The sequence below is a fragment of the Macrobrachium nipponense genome, chromosome 27 (genome assembly GCF_015104395.2).
Source record: "Macrobrachium nipponense isolate FS-2020 chromosome 27, ASM1510439v2, whole genome shotgun sequence".
Lineage (NCBI taxonomy): Eukaryota > Metazoa > Arthropoda > Malacostraca > Decapoda > Palaemonidae > Macrobrachium > Macrobrachium nipponense.
Genome location: NC_087216.1, coordinates 75,839,881 through 75,856,556, shown reverse-complemented (window position 1 = coordinate 75,856,556; position 16,676 = coordinate 75,839,881). Strand labels below are relative to the sequence as shown.

Genomic DNA, 16,676 nt, shown 5'->3' with positions numbered 1-16,676 from the left:
ATATATTATATATATATATATATATATATATATATATATATATATATATATATATATATATATATATATATATAATATATATATATAATATATATAGATATATATATATATATATATATATATATATATATATATATATATATATATGTATATATATATACTATATATAGATTTATATGTATATACAGTAAGTCCTCGGGTCACGCCGGTCTCGACTTACGATGTTTCGTGGTTACGAACGCGCCCCCATAAAAATATAAAAAATAATATTATGCGTCGTTCCGTCTTGCGCGGTTTAGCGTCGTAAGCGACGTAAACAAATGCGAACTAGTTCCGGGCGCACGGCGGAAGAATACGCTTTGTGGGGGAGAGGACGGCGTCGCTTCGCTAAGCTCATTCCTCGCCCATACGCCATTTTGGTTGTTTATGCTGCCTCTCTCTTCCTCGTGTTGTATCGTTTTTGTAACTTTTTGCTCTTTGTTATGGCTCCCAAGCGCAATGCGGACTCTTCTGATGGTAGTGCATCGAAGAAAAGAAAGGCCATCACCATGGAAATTAAAGTGGACATTATAAAGCGTTCTGAGAAGGGAGAAACGCCAACAAACATTGGCCGCTCGCTTGGTCTTAGCCGTTCGACCGTTGCTACCATTATCAAAGATAAAGAGCGCATCGTTGAACATGTGAAAGGATCTGCTCCTATGAAAGCGACAGTGATAACCAAGCAGCGTAGTGGTCTAATAATTGAAATGGAAAGGTTATTGGTGCTTTGGTTGGAAGACCAAAATCAACGGCGTATCCCAGTCAGCCTTATGGTGATTCAGGAGAAGGCGAAAAGATTGTTTGAAGTGTTAAAAAAAGAAAAGGGGAAGGGAAGTGAAAGTGAAGAGTTTGTGGCTAGTAGGGGTTGGTTTATGCGATTTAAGGCTCGGGCCAATTACCATAACCTTAAAGTGCAAGGTGAAGCTGCTAGTGGGATGAGAAAGCAGCGAGTGAAATTTCCTAAAAGCGTTGTCTGAGATAATTAAGGAGGGGGGTTATTCTGCTCAGCAAGTGTTTAACGTGGATGAGACAGGTTTGTTTTGGAAGCGATACCTAACCGCACTTACATCGCCAAGGAGGAGAAGTCAGCACTCGGTCATAAAGCCAGCAAGGAGAGGCTAACTTTACTTCTTGGGGGTAATGCTGCTGGCGACTTCAAACTGAAGCCCTTGTTGGTGTATCAGGCTGAAAATCCAAGGGCACTCAAGGGCATTTGGAAGGGTCAACTACCAGTAATTTGGAAGTCCAACAAGAAGGCATGGGTGACACTTGCAGTGTTTGAGGACTGGTTCGTAAACCATTTTGTGCCAAGTGTGGAGCGGTATTGCGCCTCCAAGGGTATCCCCTTTAAGGTGTTGCTAGTGCTGGACAATGCCCCTGGACACCCTGCCCAGCTGGGAGACTTCAACCCTAATGTCAAGGTGGTTTACCTTCCACCTAATACCACGGCCCTTTTACAGCCTATGGACCAAGGAGTGATTGCTTCGTTCAAGGCCTACTACCTACGAAGGACAATTGCTATGGCTTTACAGGCAACTGAAACCAAGAAGGACTTAACTCTGAAGGACTTTTGGAAATCCTACAACATCCTTGATGCTGTAAAGAACATTGCTGATTCCTGGGAGGAGGTTAAGCAAACAAACATGAATGGTGTCTGGAAGAAAATTTGTCCTCAATTTGTGAATGATTTCCATGGGTTTGAGGACACAGTTCAGCAAGTTGTAAAGAACGCTGTTGCCCTGTGTAAGGAAATCAATTTGGAGATGGAGGTTGATGATGTTACAGAGCTGCTGGAGTCTCATGGCGAGGAGTTATCTGCTGAGGACCTGATACAACTGGAGAAGCAGATGATAGAGGAAGAAGAAGAAGCACCCACCCCAGAGCCCTAAGGCTTTCACAAGGCAGGACTTGGCAAGAGGTTTTGCAGAGTTGCAGCAAGCGTTGGCAACTTTTGAGGCTCAGGATCCCAACTTGGACAGGTTCACTAGGGTTTCCAGAGGCATCATGGATTTGATGCAGTGTTACAAGGAGATCTTGGATGAAAAGAGGTTGCTCTCTGTTCAGACTAACCTGGAGCAGTATTTTAAGAAGGTAGAGAGGCCTGCAAGAGATCCTGTACCCTCTACCTCAGCTGCCTCTGCTAATCCAGACTCGCCTGCCCCACAATCTCCAGCACCTTCTGAATGTTCTGCTAACCCAGACTCGCCTGCCCTACAATCTCCAGCACCTTCTGAATGTTCTGCTAACCCAGACTCACCTGCCCCAGCATCTCCAGCACCTTCTGTAGGTTCTGCCTCACCTCAAGACTCACTGCCCCCAGCGATCTCCATTATTTTTCTGCCTCCCATGTTCTGCTCACGTCAAGACTCACCTGCCCCAGCATCTCCAGCATCTTCTGGAGGTTCTTTTTCTCTCACTAACCTCCCCCAGTCTCTCCAGCACCGCACCTTCCTCTCCAGTGTGCAAGCCAACCAAATTAATAAAGGTAAGGAATTGTTCTCTCGTTGTTACTGATACGTATTTACATTAAATCATGTGGTATTTTTTAATGTTCTGACTTACACCGAAAATCGTGTTGCGACGCATCTTAAGAACGGATCAACGTCGTAACTCGAGGACCCCCTGTATATATATATCATATCATATATATATATATATATATATAATATATATATATATATATATATATATATATATATATTCAAGATTTCATTATTATTTCTAAAATAGATTTCTCATTTTTTACTCATTTTTATCATTTTTATTTGTAATTATCGATGTATATATATATATCTATAGAAGACTTGTAGGAGGAAGTACATCTCAGGTGGTCCTTAAAATACATTTATTGCAACGTTTCAAAACACAAAGGTTTCATTTTCAAGCTGTAAAGACATAAAACATAAAATTAACATTAAAAGCGCTGAAATTAACAAATAAAAGACATAATACATTATAAAAGACAAGATAAAAAAAAAAATAAAACTAGATAGCAGAACAGACCATCAAGAGAGAAAGGAAGGACAGAAGTCAGAAGGACCACCTGAGATGTACTTCCTCCTACAAGTCTTCTGTTTTTCGAGTTACTAGTAACCGCCATACCTTGGAACGCTATATCTATCTATCTATCTATCTATATATATATATATATATATATATATATATATATATATATATATATATATATATATATATATAATATATAATTCAAGATTACATTATCATTTCTAAGATATATTTTCTTATTTTTTCTCATTTTTACATTTTTATATTTGTCATTATCACCTAAATCTTCAATATTATTATTTTGTCATGATATCTCCATGGATGGGGTGGGGGGGGGGACGTGCTCAGGTAACCGCCCCCTCTCCAACCCCTAACCCACCTGCCTGGATCCGTTGGTGTGTTAATGACGTTTCCAGATTTTCTAAAATGTGAAAACTGGATAAGTATCTTTTTACTTTACCAGCGAGTTTCAGTTTAGCAATTAATTAAAATGACTTTGCGTAGCAGTAGATACTTGCTTTGTTTTGAACGGCCGATATTTTAGACAGGAATTTTGTGTGCAGATGTGGGTAAACCACCTCTCACCTGCTCTCTCTCTCTCTTACGTAGGCATGGAATTTTATGTGAATAGGCTGGCTGATATATGCTACCATACAATATACGGATCATGTCAAGATCAGCGCGCCCACTGTTGTTCAAGGCAATATTATGCTGCTTTGATTTATTGTGTGTGTGTGTGTGTATATATATAATATTATATAATATATATATATATATATATATATATATATATATATACATATATATATTCGTATATATAAAAAATTATAAAATTATATTATTATTATTATATATAATAATGATACCGTCCATAAATAAAATAATTATAGGCATACAACTATCTTAACTTAGCTTTGAATCTGTTGTTGTGTAAAAAAAGCACGATCAAGAAAAATCATTTAAAATATCATTGACTTCACTTAAAAAGGTCCCTCTCTCTGTCCACGACAGGTCTCTCTCTCTCTCTCTCTCTCTCTCTCTCTCTCTGACTTCCTTTCTTGGCCCCCCAAACTTCCTCGTGGATTCGGGAGTTTCCTCCGATATTAAAAACTTTGGACTTGGGTCCTGAATTGTACATTCATATTTTCAGGGAAGAGTTCTTCTGTATTCGTTAAAAGGCTTAATCCTGAGTTACACAGCGACTTTTACGATCTAATATTGTGGTTTCCCTTGAGCTGAGTGTTTCCTCTCTCTCTCGTCTCTCTCCCTCTTACCAGCGAGAGATCTGGAGTTTGAATCCCTGATACAACTGTGCAGTATAGACGAGTTATGTCAGAATCAGCTGACCTGGGTATTTTGGGTCAAAGGTCAAAGTGAGAGTGGAGAACAGTATAAAGTACGTAAGTATGTACTACCTTATTGGGATATGGGAGGTATAGTAAATATATATACATATATATATATATATATATATATATCTATATATATATATATATATATATATATATTATATTATATATATATATATATACCATTGTTCTGTGCCTCTTCATTCATTACCTGTCAGCTGAGAGACACGGTCGTCTTTGAAATACATCACTATCAAATTTTCCCTTTTGGTAATTTTATGGTCTACCTTACTTAGATGGAATCTTGTTTTAATAGAAAATAATAAAAAATTGCATATTTATATACGTGTGTCTCATCTAAACCAAAGGACCCCTGCATCAATGTGTCACAGATCTCCCTCCTGTGTAATAAACCCTCACCTCCATTCCTGTATACCTGTCACACCAACATTTCTACCCCAACGCTCCCTGTGCCAATGTACCTCGTAAACGGCATTTAATTCAGGGTGGAAGAGAGAGAGAGAGAGAGAGAGAGAGAGAGAGAGAGAGAGAGGAGAGATGCAGGCGCCGGGAGTGACAGGCGACACGGGTCAACATTTAAAGACCCCTGGCAGAGCGCAGCAGGAAGTCAGGTGTCGATTCGAGGTCATTGACAGTTAACTATCAGTTTTGGCTCTTGAGGGGAATTGGTGCTGGTGTGGTGTTCAGAGAGGGTCCAGTGTTGGATTAGTCATTGATTAGTGATGGAGTTGTGGGTAATTTCATGGGATTAATATGAACGTTGGATTAACCATTGATTAGTGATGGAGATTGGGATTTTCATGGGATTAATATGAACGTTGGATTAATCATTGATTAGTGATCAAGTTGTGGGTATTTTCATAGGATTAAGAGAGAGAGAAAGGTTAGCTATCACCGTACTTATGTTATTTTTTTCATTTGTTGCAATTAGAGTCGTTCTTGGCCTATTTTGCTAAAATGAATAAATCGTAAATATATGAAAAATTAATAAGAGTGAATATCTTATCATATAATTTGAACTTTGTAATTTATCATATTATCTTCATTCCTATTTTACTGTTTCTTGTTCACGTTATCACTAATGTCGTCCTTGAGGGCACTGTTATCTCCGTTACTATTCTCTCTCTCTCTCTCTCTCTCTCTCTCTCTCTCTCTCTCTCTCTCTCTCAACTACTTGTTTCCTTTCGCCCTGACTATCGAGTAGCTGTTTACAGCCACTGGTAGTTAACAAGACATTTTATCAAATCACCTTCAAATTTTTAGCGTTAGGCCCAGATACACTGTCAATGATGATTGTACAATCTTCGAGATTGTGCAAACAGTGTTTGATCCCTACACTACTGTCAAGTTTGTGCAATTATTAGTTGACTTCTAAAGCTTGTGGCGTGAAGATGAGCAAAGGGGCAGCGTGTATAGGCATTATTCTGGCTTTAGACGATGAGGAGGAAAGTAAAAGTAAGAAAAGAAAGATGTGGATGAAAGAGTTGTTCAAAAAAAGAAGTAAATTCACGCATGAAAATCTTCTACAGGAGTTGCTCCTCTCTGCCCCTGCAGATTACGAAAATTATCTACGCATGGACAGAGAAACTTTCATGGATTTGCTAGAAATGACTACGCCCCTCATACAAAAAATGGATACCAAGCTAAGGGATTCCATTTCAGCATATGAAAGGCTTTCTAGTACTTTAAGATTCTTGGCTACTGGACAAACATTTCAGGAACTAATGTTCACCACAGCTATCTCTCCACAAAGCCTTGGTGGTATCATCATGGAAACCTGTAGTGCTATTTGCACTGTATTAAAGGAATATATTAAGGTAGGTTAAATAAGGTGCAGATAACAAAAGTATTTATTAATAATAGTTAGACTACTAAATGACAAATTCTTTAACACCATCACCAAATACATAAGAAAATATATTTCCCCTTGGGAACAAAACCAAAAAAAAAAAGGGGGGGGGGGGCGGATCCTAATGCCAATATGCCATAACGTATTTAGTTTTCCAAGCTGTACTGGGGATCGTTCAAAAGGTCTGACATTGTTGTGTAAACACGCACTCCAGTCGTATCTGTGATATTTCCGATTATTATATTACCTCGACTTGTGGATGCTCCGCTGTCAGAGGACAGTACAGAGATGGGCGTGGAAGACATACTTTGAATATTATTTTCATTAATCTTAACGCTGTGTCTATGCAATGTACCTAATTTTGCCTCAAAAAGAATATCATTTATAGCCTTCCTGGCATATATTTGCTGTTCTGCACTTATTTCCCTAAATTCTTGAGCCCAGCTCTTGGCCAAAATATCAATGGGGTCGTTACTTTGCTTCGGATATGAGCATGCATGTGAGAGTGCTTCATAACGTTTACTCTGCATATCCAATTTCTGTCATTTCTTTGGGACGTGTGAATCTACCTGCTGTGACTCACTGCCTAATATGGAGGGGTCCTGCAAAACATGAAGGGAGATTACTATGAATATTTTTATTTCTCTATGCTTCATAAAAAAATTGATAAATATTAAGATTTCTATTGGTTACTATATAATTTCTGTGTGCATGCAGGACCGACCTCTGCCAGGCTAGGAAGTATGATAAATTAAAAATTCCAGTCAGGCGAAGTAGTCAGGTCAAAATAGCTTAATGCACCCAGAAAATAAAATATAGCCTTTACATTTTCCTAAAAGTTATTAAAAATATTGATCACGATGATGATGATTGATAGGATGAAAATGATGTATGGATATTTATGAGTATATCAATCTTATTCTTTCAGATCCCTAAAACAAAAATTGAATGGCTAGAAGTAGCTACAGCATTTGAAAGGACTTGGCAGTTTCCCCATTGCATTGGGGCAATCGATGGAAAACACGTGCAAATCAAGAAACCCACTGGATCTGGATCATATTATTTTAACTATAAACATACATTTACCATTGTGCTTATGGCTTTTGTTAACGCTCACAATGAATTTATGATGGTTGATGTAGGTGCCAATGGTAGAGTGTCAGATGGTGGAGTGTTTGCTAACACAAAATTTGGTAAGAAAATGAAAGAAAAGAAATTGAGTATCCCTGAACCAACCACTTTACCCGGCTGCCCTGACGCTATGCCTTTTGTTTTCATTGCAGATGATGCATTTCCTTTACTGGATAACTTAATGAAGCCTTTTGCACACAGTAACTTAACCAAATCCCAAGCTATCTATAATTACAGATTATCACGAGGTAGACGCATCGTTGAAAATGTTTTTGGGATTATGTCAGCTCGATTTAGAGTTCTTTTGTCAACGATTAATGTGTCACCAGCAAAGGCTTCAACAATAGTTATGGCATGTTGCTATCTCCATAATTACTTAAGGAAACGAAATGCACAAGCATATCTAGATGGTTTAGATATTGAAGATGAGAATGATAAGGAGGTTAATGAAGCGAATGAGAGGTATGGCAACCAACCTATTCCACTGGCACCAACGTGCGCACACAATGAAACTTCATCTGCGAAATATATAAGATAAGCATTTTGTAATTACTATAATAATGAAGGATCTGTTCCCTGGCAAGACTCTCGGAATAGCAAATAATGCATTAAGCTGATCATAGTATCTATAGCATAGTCTTAACAAGAGTAGACGTTTGGGATGCAAACTTCTATAGGGCAAGATATACATTAACTTTTTTGATGGTTCATATTTATCTCATGAACTACTTTAGATAATTGTTAAGAAGTTAATGGTTAGAGGGATATGTATATATGTATATATATATATATATATAATATATATTTATATATATATATATATATATATGTGTGTGTGTGTGTATGTATGTATACATATATATATATATATATATATATATATATATATATATATATATATATATATATATATATACTTGTTTATGTTATTATTAATGTAAATGAATGGGTCAATAATTGATATATGTTATTATTAATGTAAATAAATGGGTGAATACTTACAATGTTGTCTATTGATTCCACATTGCCATCATCCCCATCATCCATACTTGACACTCCAGGTTGCTGGACCTCCTGGTCACGAAGGAATGAAAGGTCGTCGAAATACCACAATGAAGGCGTGTATATATCATCTACACCAGCACCTGACTTCATACTGTTGAGTACCTTTTTCAGTTCCCTTCGATAGTTCGAACGTGAAGAATTTAATTTCTTGGTCACTGTGGATCGTGTGGCACTAGGGTCTATTTCTCGCATTTTTTCTATTAATTTGACATAGCATTCACTTTTCAAAACTCTGTTCTTATAATCATCGCTTTTAATTTTCCACAAAGCAGGAAAATCTCTATAGAGAGGAATAAACTCCCTCCAAAAATCTTGAGAGTCCTGTGCGCTCGCCATGGTACCAAAGAAAAGACTGAGCTGTTGGCGCATTAATCGCTACAGACTATTGGTCCTAATTGTGTAACTACTAATTTATGATTGGGCAAACACTACTCAATCATCTGCGTAAACTGTCAATCACACCTACTCACTAAAGGATATGCCTGCACAACCACTTAGATTGTACAATCATGATTGACAGTGTGTCGTCGGCCTTCCTGACGAGAGGTCCTACAAGATGCGTTCGTTGGTTTTTAAGTTTCTTGTTATTTGAGTGTTCCTTGAATGTCTTGTTACTTAACGTTGCGTTTTAGGATTCGTTGGTAAATAATGGTGTTTGGATTCTTTGAGTTTTGGGTTAACGTAAAGTGTTCCGTGAGCGTTTATTTCTTGGTGTATGTGTTGGAGTTTGTGGGATTTGTTCAACTTGCTTGTTACGTACTTCGCGTTCTTCCTCCATTTTTTATATTTTTTATATGATTATTTATATATTAATTGTTTTTAATAAGTGTTTTTAGTGTTTTGGTTTTAAGTGTTCCTTAAACAATATCTTGAAGGTGTATCGTGGTTCTCTTGTGTATGTATTGAAGTTTCTTTTTTCCTATATCAACTTTGTTACTTGGTGTTACCTGTTACCTGGTGTTGTTTTCCCTTTTTCTTTCAACTTTTTTGTTTATCTTGGTGTTTCTTTCCTTTTTCCAACATTTTTTTTGTTTACTTTGGTGTTTTTTACCCTTTTTTTCAACATTGTTTTACCTTTTTGGTTGGTTCCCTTTTTTTTCAACATTGTTTTACTTGGTTGTTTCTTTCTTTCAACTTGTGTTTCTTGGTGTTAACTTTTTCTTTTCAACATTGTTTAACTTTGGTGTTCCCCCTTTTTCAACATTGTTACTGTCTTTCTGTTTCAACTTTTTTGTTTCTTGGTGTTCCCTTTTTCAACATTGTTACTTGGTGTTCCCTTTTTCAACATTGTTACTTGGTGTTCTTTCTTTCAACTTTTTTGTTTCTTGGTGTTACCCTTTTTCAACATTGTTACTTGGTGTTCCCTTTTTCAAAATTGTTACTTGGTGTTCCCTTTTTCAACATTGTTACTTGGTGTTTACTTTTTCCACCATTTAATGGTTACCTTTTTTCAACTTTGTTACTTGGTGTTCCTCTTTTCAATTTTTTTTTTCTTTTCAACATTTTTCCTTGGTGTTTTTTTTCAATTTTGTTACTTGCTGCTATTTTTCAACTTTGTTACCTGTTGTTTGTACTCCTTTTTTCAGTTCTGTTACTTGGTGCTCCTTTTTTTCAATTCTGTTACTTGGTGCTCCTTTTTTTCAATTCCGTTACTTGGTGCTCCTTTTTTTCAGTTCCGTTACTTGGTGCTCCTTTTTATCAATTCTGGTACTTGGTTCTCCTTTTTTCAATTCTGTTACTTGGTGCTCCTTTTTTTTCAATTCTGTTACTTGGTGCTCCTTTTTTTCAATTCCGTTACTTGTGTGGCCTTTTTTCTTTTTTTTTTCAATTCTGGTACTTGGTTATCCTTTTTTCAATTCTGTTACTTGGTGCTCCTTTTTTTTCAATTCTGTTACTTGGTGCTCCTTTTTTTCAATTCTGTTACTTGGTGCTCCTTTTTTTCAATTCCGTTACTTGGTGCTCCTTTATTTCAACTCTGTTACTTGATGATCCTTTTTTTTCAATTCTGTTACTTGGTGCTCCTTTTTTTTTCAATTCTCTTACTTGGTGCTCCTTTTTTTCAATTCCGTTACTTGGTGCTCCTTATTTTCAATTCTGTTACTTGGTGCTCCTTTTTTTCAATTCTGTTACTTGGTGCTCCTTTTTTTTAATTCTGTTACTTGGTGCACCTTTTTTTCAATTCTGTTACTTGGTGCTCCTTTTTTTTAATTCCGTTACTTAGTGCTCTTTTTTTTTTTACTTAATTTAAATCGGTTCCTTACTGTTCCATAAGTTTGGTTTCTTAAAGCTATGTTGAGGTTTCTTTGTGTATTTGTAGGCCTAGGGTTTTTGATTAATGATATATTGCCAATATTACCTATTGGAATGTGAAGAACAGAGCAGAGGCAACGACCCGAGAAAAGCTGACAATGAGTTTCTATGGGTGACGTGAGATAAATCTGCTTAGTTAGACAAGTCAATGTACTGAGTTCATGAACTCTTCTCAAAGTGCCTTTGTGAAACTGGTTGCGGCCAGTAAGTGTGAGGCGCTAATGAACAGTGCGTTCATATGTGCGTGTGCGCCTCTTCCTTTAATAATGTTGGATACCCAAGTCTATGGGGGATTTTGATAGAGGCGTCTTTGAGAGAAAGGCAAGATGCCGTGGCGCTCACTGGGAGTTTTTTATTAAGTGTGCTTTAAGTGTTCCGGCTGCTTGGGTGAGTGTTGAAGTGTTTTAGCGAAGACTGGCTTGTTATCTATTTGACATTTTGCGAGGATATTCAATCTTTGATCTCTGATTGTTAAACTTGTGTGTGTACTTACCAGGATGTGTTCTGTGTCTTTGAAACAGACGGTTCCGGCAATGGACCGACAGGGAGTCCCAGATGGATAGAGACGATTGATGTGACTATAACTGTTCAGACATTTTTTGGGGTTTAATTGAATTGAGTTAGTCTGTAAGACTTGATTAATTCCTTATTTATTCATTGTTAATAAAGGTATCTTTTGTAATGCAACTCTCATTTTCATTACCTGTTAGAGTGGAGAGAAAGAGGTGGAGAGAGAGAGGGAGAGGAGTTGCCGAGAGAGAGAGAGAGAGCGAGACGTTGACCGAGAAGATAGATGAGGAGAGCGATAGAGAGAGAGAGAGAGAGAGAGAGAGAGAGGGGCTGTGTGTATTAGTTTGCCTTGACGTTCAAGCTACACGTTTACCAAATGAATAATGAGGGAATACCCCATTACAGGTTTTGGTGGCTAGCGGTTAAAAAGTGGTATAAAAGAGTTTTTTTTTATGCCTGGGAATGCCAATGAAGAGATAGGTGACCAGTTAGAAAATAAAGGGGTTATGGCTTAGCGATAGTTTTCGAACGACAAAGCTTTTGTGGGATTGTGGAAAATTGTTAAACTGTTAGTTTTCAGTTACTTAGTGAGGAAAAAATGAAAAATATCTATCCGTTAACTGTGCTAAAGGGAGTGGGAAGGATTTTATTGGACTCAGCATTTCTCCCAGGGAGTCAGCCTAGCCCTCTTACGCCGAAGCCCTAAAAATCAAAACCTCTCCTGTATGCCGGCGCCGGTTTGGAGTGAGCGCGGAACCGGAAAAAATATTTTTTCAAAAAATCGCAGCGCGCTTAGTTTTGAAGATTAAGAGTTCATTTTTGGCTCATTTTTTTTCATTGCCTGAAGTTTAGTATTCAATCATCAGAAATGAAAAATAATATCATTATCATATGTAAATAATGCGATATATGGTAACGAAAAAAAAAAATCATAGATAATTGTATTCAAATCACCCTGTGCAAAAAACGGTCAAAGCTAACGAGTTACTTTTTTTTTCGTTGTATTGTACACTAAATTGCAATCCTTTTGATATATAATACATAGTAAAACAATAAAAGCAACACCGGAAAAATATTATCACAAAATGATGTACGAATTCGTAACACACGGACGTAAAAAAATGTTATTTTCAAAAATTCACCGTAATTCTAAATAATGTTCTAGAGACTTCCAATTTGTTTCAAAATTAAGACAAATGATTGAATATTACGATACTGTAAGAGTTTTAGATTAGAATTGCAGATTTCGACCATTTCGGACGAGTTAAATTTGACCGAATGTCGAAATTTTAATATATATATTTCTTTATATGCACATATTTCGAAGATGGAAAAAGCTACAACCTTCAATTATTTTTTATTGTATTTCTCATGAAATTGCGCACATTTTGATATATGAAACTCTATAAAAAGGCTAATATGAAAAGGAGAAAATATTAGGATAATGCGATGTACGTATTTCGGAGACTTGCGGCCGCGAATCGGCGCGCGGAGTGAAGGTAAATATATTTTTCAAAATTCACCATAAATCATAATATTGTTTTAGAGACTTAAAATTTGTTTTCAAAATGAAGAAAAAACCTGACGGAATATTACTAGGCCGTAAGAGTTTTAGCTTACAATTGCGTTTTTCAACTATTTCGGTAGAGTCAAATTTGACCGAACGTGGTTTTTTTTCTATTTATCGTGATTTATATGCAAATATTTCGAAAAAAGAGAAAGCTACAACAACCCTCCTTCAATCATTTTTAGTTGTGTTCTACATGAAATTGCCCCACATTTTCATATATAAAACTTTATGTAACAGCTAATTTTAAATTGTGCAAACATTTCGACAATCGCACAAAAAAATTCTGATTTTTTCGGAAGAGTTACCGCGCGAACGTAATGTTTTTTTTTCATAAATTCACCATAAATCGAAATATTGTGCTAGAGACTTCCAAGTCGTTGCAAAATGAAGGTACATGATTGAAAATTACTAGAATATAAGAGTTTTAGCTTACAATTGCGTTTTTCGACCATTTCGTAAGATGTCAAAGTTGACCCAAAGTTGAAAGTTTTGCACTTAACGTTATTTATATGAAAATATTTCAAAACTGATAAAAGCTACAACTATGGGTTGTTTTTTTGTTCTATTTTGCATGAAATTGCGCACATTTCCATATATACTTTATGTAACGGCAAATTTAAAAGGGTGCAAACATGAGGACAATCGCACGAAAAAATTTATCGGAAGAGTTTATCGCACGAACGTAAGGAAAAAGTTCTTTCATAAATTCACCATAAATCGAAATATTGTGCTAGAGACGTCCAATTTGATGCAAAATGAAGGCAAATGATTGAATATTACTATAATATAAGAATTTTAGCTTACAATTGCGTTTCTCGACCATTTCTGTAGAGTCAAAGTTGACCGAACGTTGAAATTTTTGCACTTATCGTTATTTATATGAAAATATTTCAAAATTGATAAAAGCTACAATCATGAGTATTTTTTGTTGTATTTTAAATGAAATTTCGCACATTTTCATATATAATACTTCATGTAAAGGATAATTTAAAATGGTGCAAAAATTATGTCAAAGTGACGAAATAATTTCCGAGATGTGTCACTGATACTTTTTAGTGCGATAAGAAAGAAATTCGCGCTTGCGCGCCTGCGTAGCGATTGTAAACAAAACAACGCCTTGATCCGTGAACTCCCAGCATCCCCCAAGGCGCGTGATACAAAAGTTTTCGGCTGGTAGGCCTATAAGTATTTTTCCGCGAATTTTTAAAACTTTTTTGAGCCGACGTATGATACGTCCAATCGGCATACGGGAGACATTTTGACTCGACGTTTAATACGTCCAATCGGCGTAAGAGGGCTAGGAGCAGTGGGCGCACTCAGTGCGGCTGTTGCTATTAGTGCATTACGCGAATTCCAGGTTCTTTTTGTTCCCATTATGGAGTGGTGAGTGTTAAAAAAAACATTGTCTTTTGAAGGGGAAAGTTGTTTTAAATATTTCAGGGTTATGGGATTGGTTCAAGAGGTCCAAAAATTTTTTTTTGTCTTTGCCCATAGTACCAGAAGTGACGTGTTTTCTTTATTGGCGCGTGTTTATGATAGACGTATTCGTCTTTGTTTAAAACATAAGGGTGTATAAAGGCGTTTTTTTTTCATGCATGTGAACTGTGCTTAGATGGCATATTTCGCTTGGAAACAGAGCGGCCACACAATTTTACGGGCTCAGCACATTTCTGCTTACCGCACAGAGAGGCGCGTTGCATGGGGAGGGCACTAGTGTATACCTTGTATACCTTGGGAGGGAGTCCTCAGACGCTGTTCAAGGGGAGGGGTACTCGTATGCCTCGGGGGAGTGTCCTGCCGCTTGACTGAGGGGTTGTTCTAACGGGGGGAGAAACTTATTTTTTCTCATTGGGGGTGAACTCCTTTTTTTTATCTTTGTGTCGGGGTGTTGGGGGATGGGTTTGCCCTTGACAATGAATTTCCAATGCTAAGATATCAGCTGATTGATTAGTTGATGAAGTGAAACGCATGTAGAGTCTTTTTTTTTTAGAAAAGAGATTTTTTTTTCTCTCCTGGTTGAAGAGAAAAGGAAATAAAAGAGAATTGAAATGCATTGTATGGGTGTCTGTTTTCCTTGTGCCTTGGAAGACACAAATATATTGGGGATACACAGATTATTATTTTTTTATGGTGTTGGAGGGATTACTTTGAAAAGGGTGCCGAATGGTAATGCCCGGTGCCGTGAATGTGGCAATGGTGTATGCTGGAGAAATTGTGTGTCATAAGGTTCAGCATTACTGTTGTATGCTATTTGAATTCACCCTTACTTGAGATCTTTGCAAGACAATTGTTACTATGGAGAATTATTATAATTATTATTATTAATAATTATTATACTTGAGATGTGTCATGGGAGGGTTGCTTAAGTATAATTATCATTACGGGAGACTTGTTTTACGAGAGATTTGAGATATTTCATGGGAGATTGTTTTATAATTATTACAGATAATTATTCATGGAGAATTATTACAATGAATTAATGGGAGATATCTTGGTGTTAATTATTTGTTGAGTTTTTGTAACTTTGGAGAATATTTCAGTCATTAACGGGGATGAGTTTTGCTGAATCTTGATGAATCTGGCTGAATCTTGGTGAATTGTGCTGAATCTTGCTGAACTTTTGCTGAATTTTGTGCTGAACTTTGGAGAGTGGACAAGCATTAGCATTGGTGATATTTTTTTTTATACTGATACTAGTGATTTTGATGATAGCAAATTTTGGTGATTTTGCTGAAAGTGATATTTCTGATACTGATTTTTTATATACTAATACGTGGGCGTTTTAATGCTATCAAGGGTGGTGAAATCTTTTTTTGAATTTGGGTGGAACTAACAACACATTATTTTTGGGTTTTTTTCCTTTTTTTATGAGTTCAGCAGATAATTGCTTGACATCTAGTGAGTTACGGGAGATAGTTAACAATGCCGTTGATTTTTCTTTTCTCCTTTTTTTGGAAGTTAGCCATCGCTGACACAAGTTTTTTTCATCATGGGTGAATTTGAATTTGTTTTTTCTCTCCAGTTGGTGTGAATATTTTTTCAATATCTCAGTTCGTGACTTAGAGTCATTGTTCGGGAACGTGTTTGTGTTTCAGCTATTTGATGCTGTAGTGAAATTTACGGGAGAATTTTTTGCAGGTTTTGAATGCATTCGTAATGGTACTACATTGTTTTTTCTCTGGATATTTGTGTTCCAGAAATTGTGAGTTTTTTTGCACAATACCTTTGTTGTATTTGTGATAACTTTGTGAGAGATAGGAAACTTGGCTAAGTTTTCTAGTGGCCTATGTCGTAGTGCATATGGAGAAGTCTTGGCTAAGACACTTTGAATTTGGAGTTCTGTTATATTAGGAGTTGTGGCACATTGGTGATTATTTCTAGAATTTTCTAGACAGTTTTTATTTGCCGAGTTTTTGCCCTTTTTTAGCAGTTATGCTAAATGGAGAGAGTTTTATAGTTTTGACTATAACATTGAGTTATTCTCTGGAGAATTGGAGTTATAATTGAGATATATTATTTGGAGTTATAATTGGAGGTATATATTATTTTGGAGTTATAATTTGAGATATAATATATTGGGGATATATTTTTGGCCATTTTGATATTTGCCAATAGTGATATGAGCTATGTTTAGTTCAATTATTTTGCAGCCATCTTTGTTGCAAATGGAGACACATATTTGGAGATTATGGGGCAATATTTGTGAGTGTGTGAGTTAGTTGCCTTGAGTGCACATTTTTTTGGAGATAGGATTTCATTTTTTTTTATATTCCTTTTTGGAGATATATTTTTTGGAGCCTTGTTTTGTTCCACATGGAGTATTGGG

The 16,676-nt window shown here is 36.4% G+C and overlaps 1 long non-coding RNA gene and 1 pseudogene across 2 annotated transcripts in view; one reads left to right on the top strand and one right to left on the bottom strand.

Annotated features, from left to right (window-relative positions):
• Positions 1–5,876: 5,876 nt before the first annotated feature.
• Positions 5,877–8,796, bottom strand: LOC135200610 (uncharacterized; annotated as a pseudogene).
• Positions 8,797–8,990: 194 nt separating this feature from the next.
• The window catches only part of LOC135200609 (uncharacterized), a 34,841-nt gene continuing 27,155 nt past the window's right edge, over positions 8,991–16,676 (top strand). For both annotated transcript variants that reach the window (XR_010311339.1, XR_010311340.1), the window contains exon 1: positions 8,991–9,101. This is a non-coding gene — a long non-coding RNA (uncharacterized LOC135200609). The remainder of the gene's footprint in view (positions 9,102–16,676) is intronic.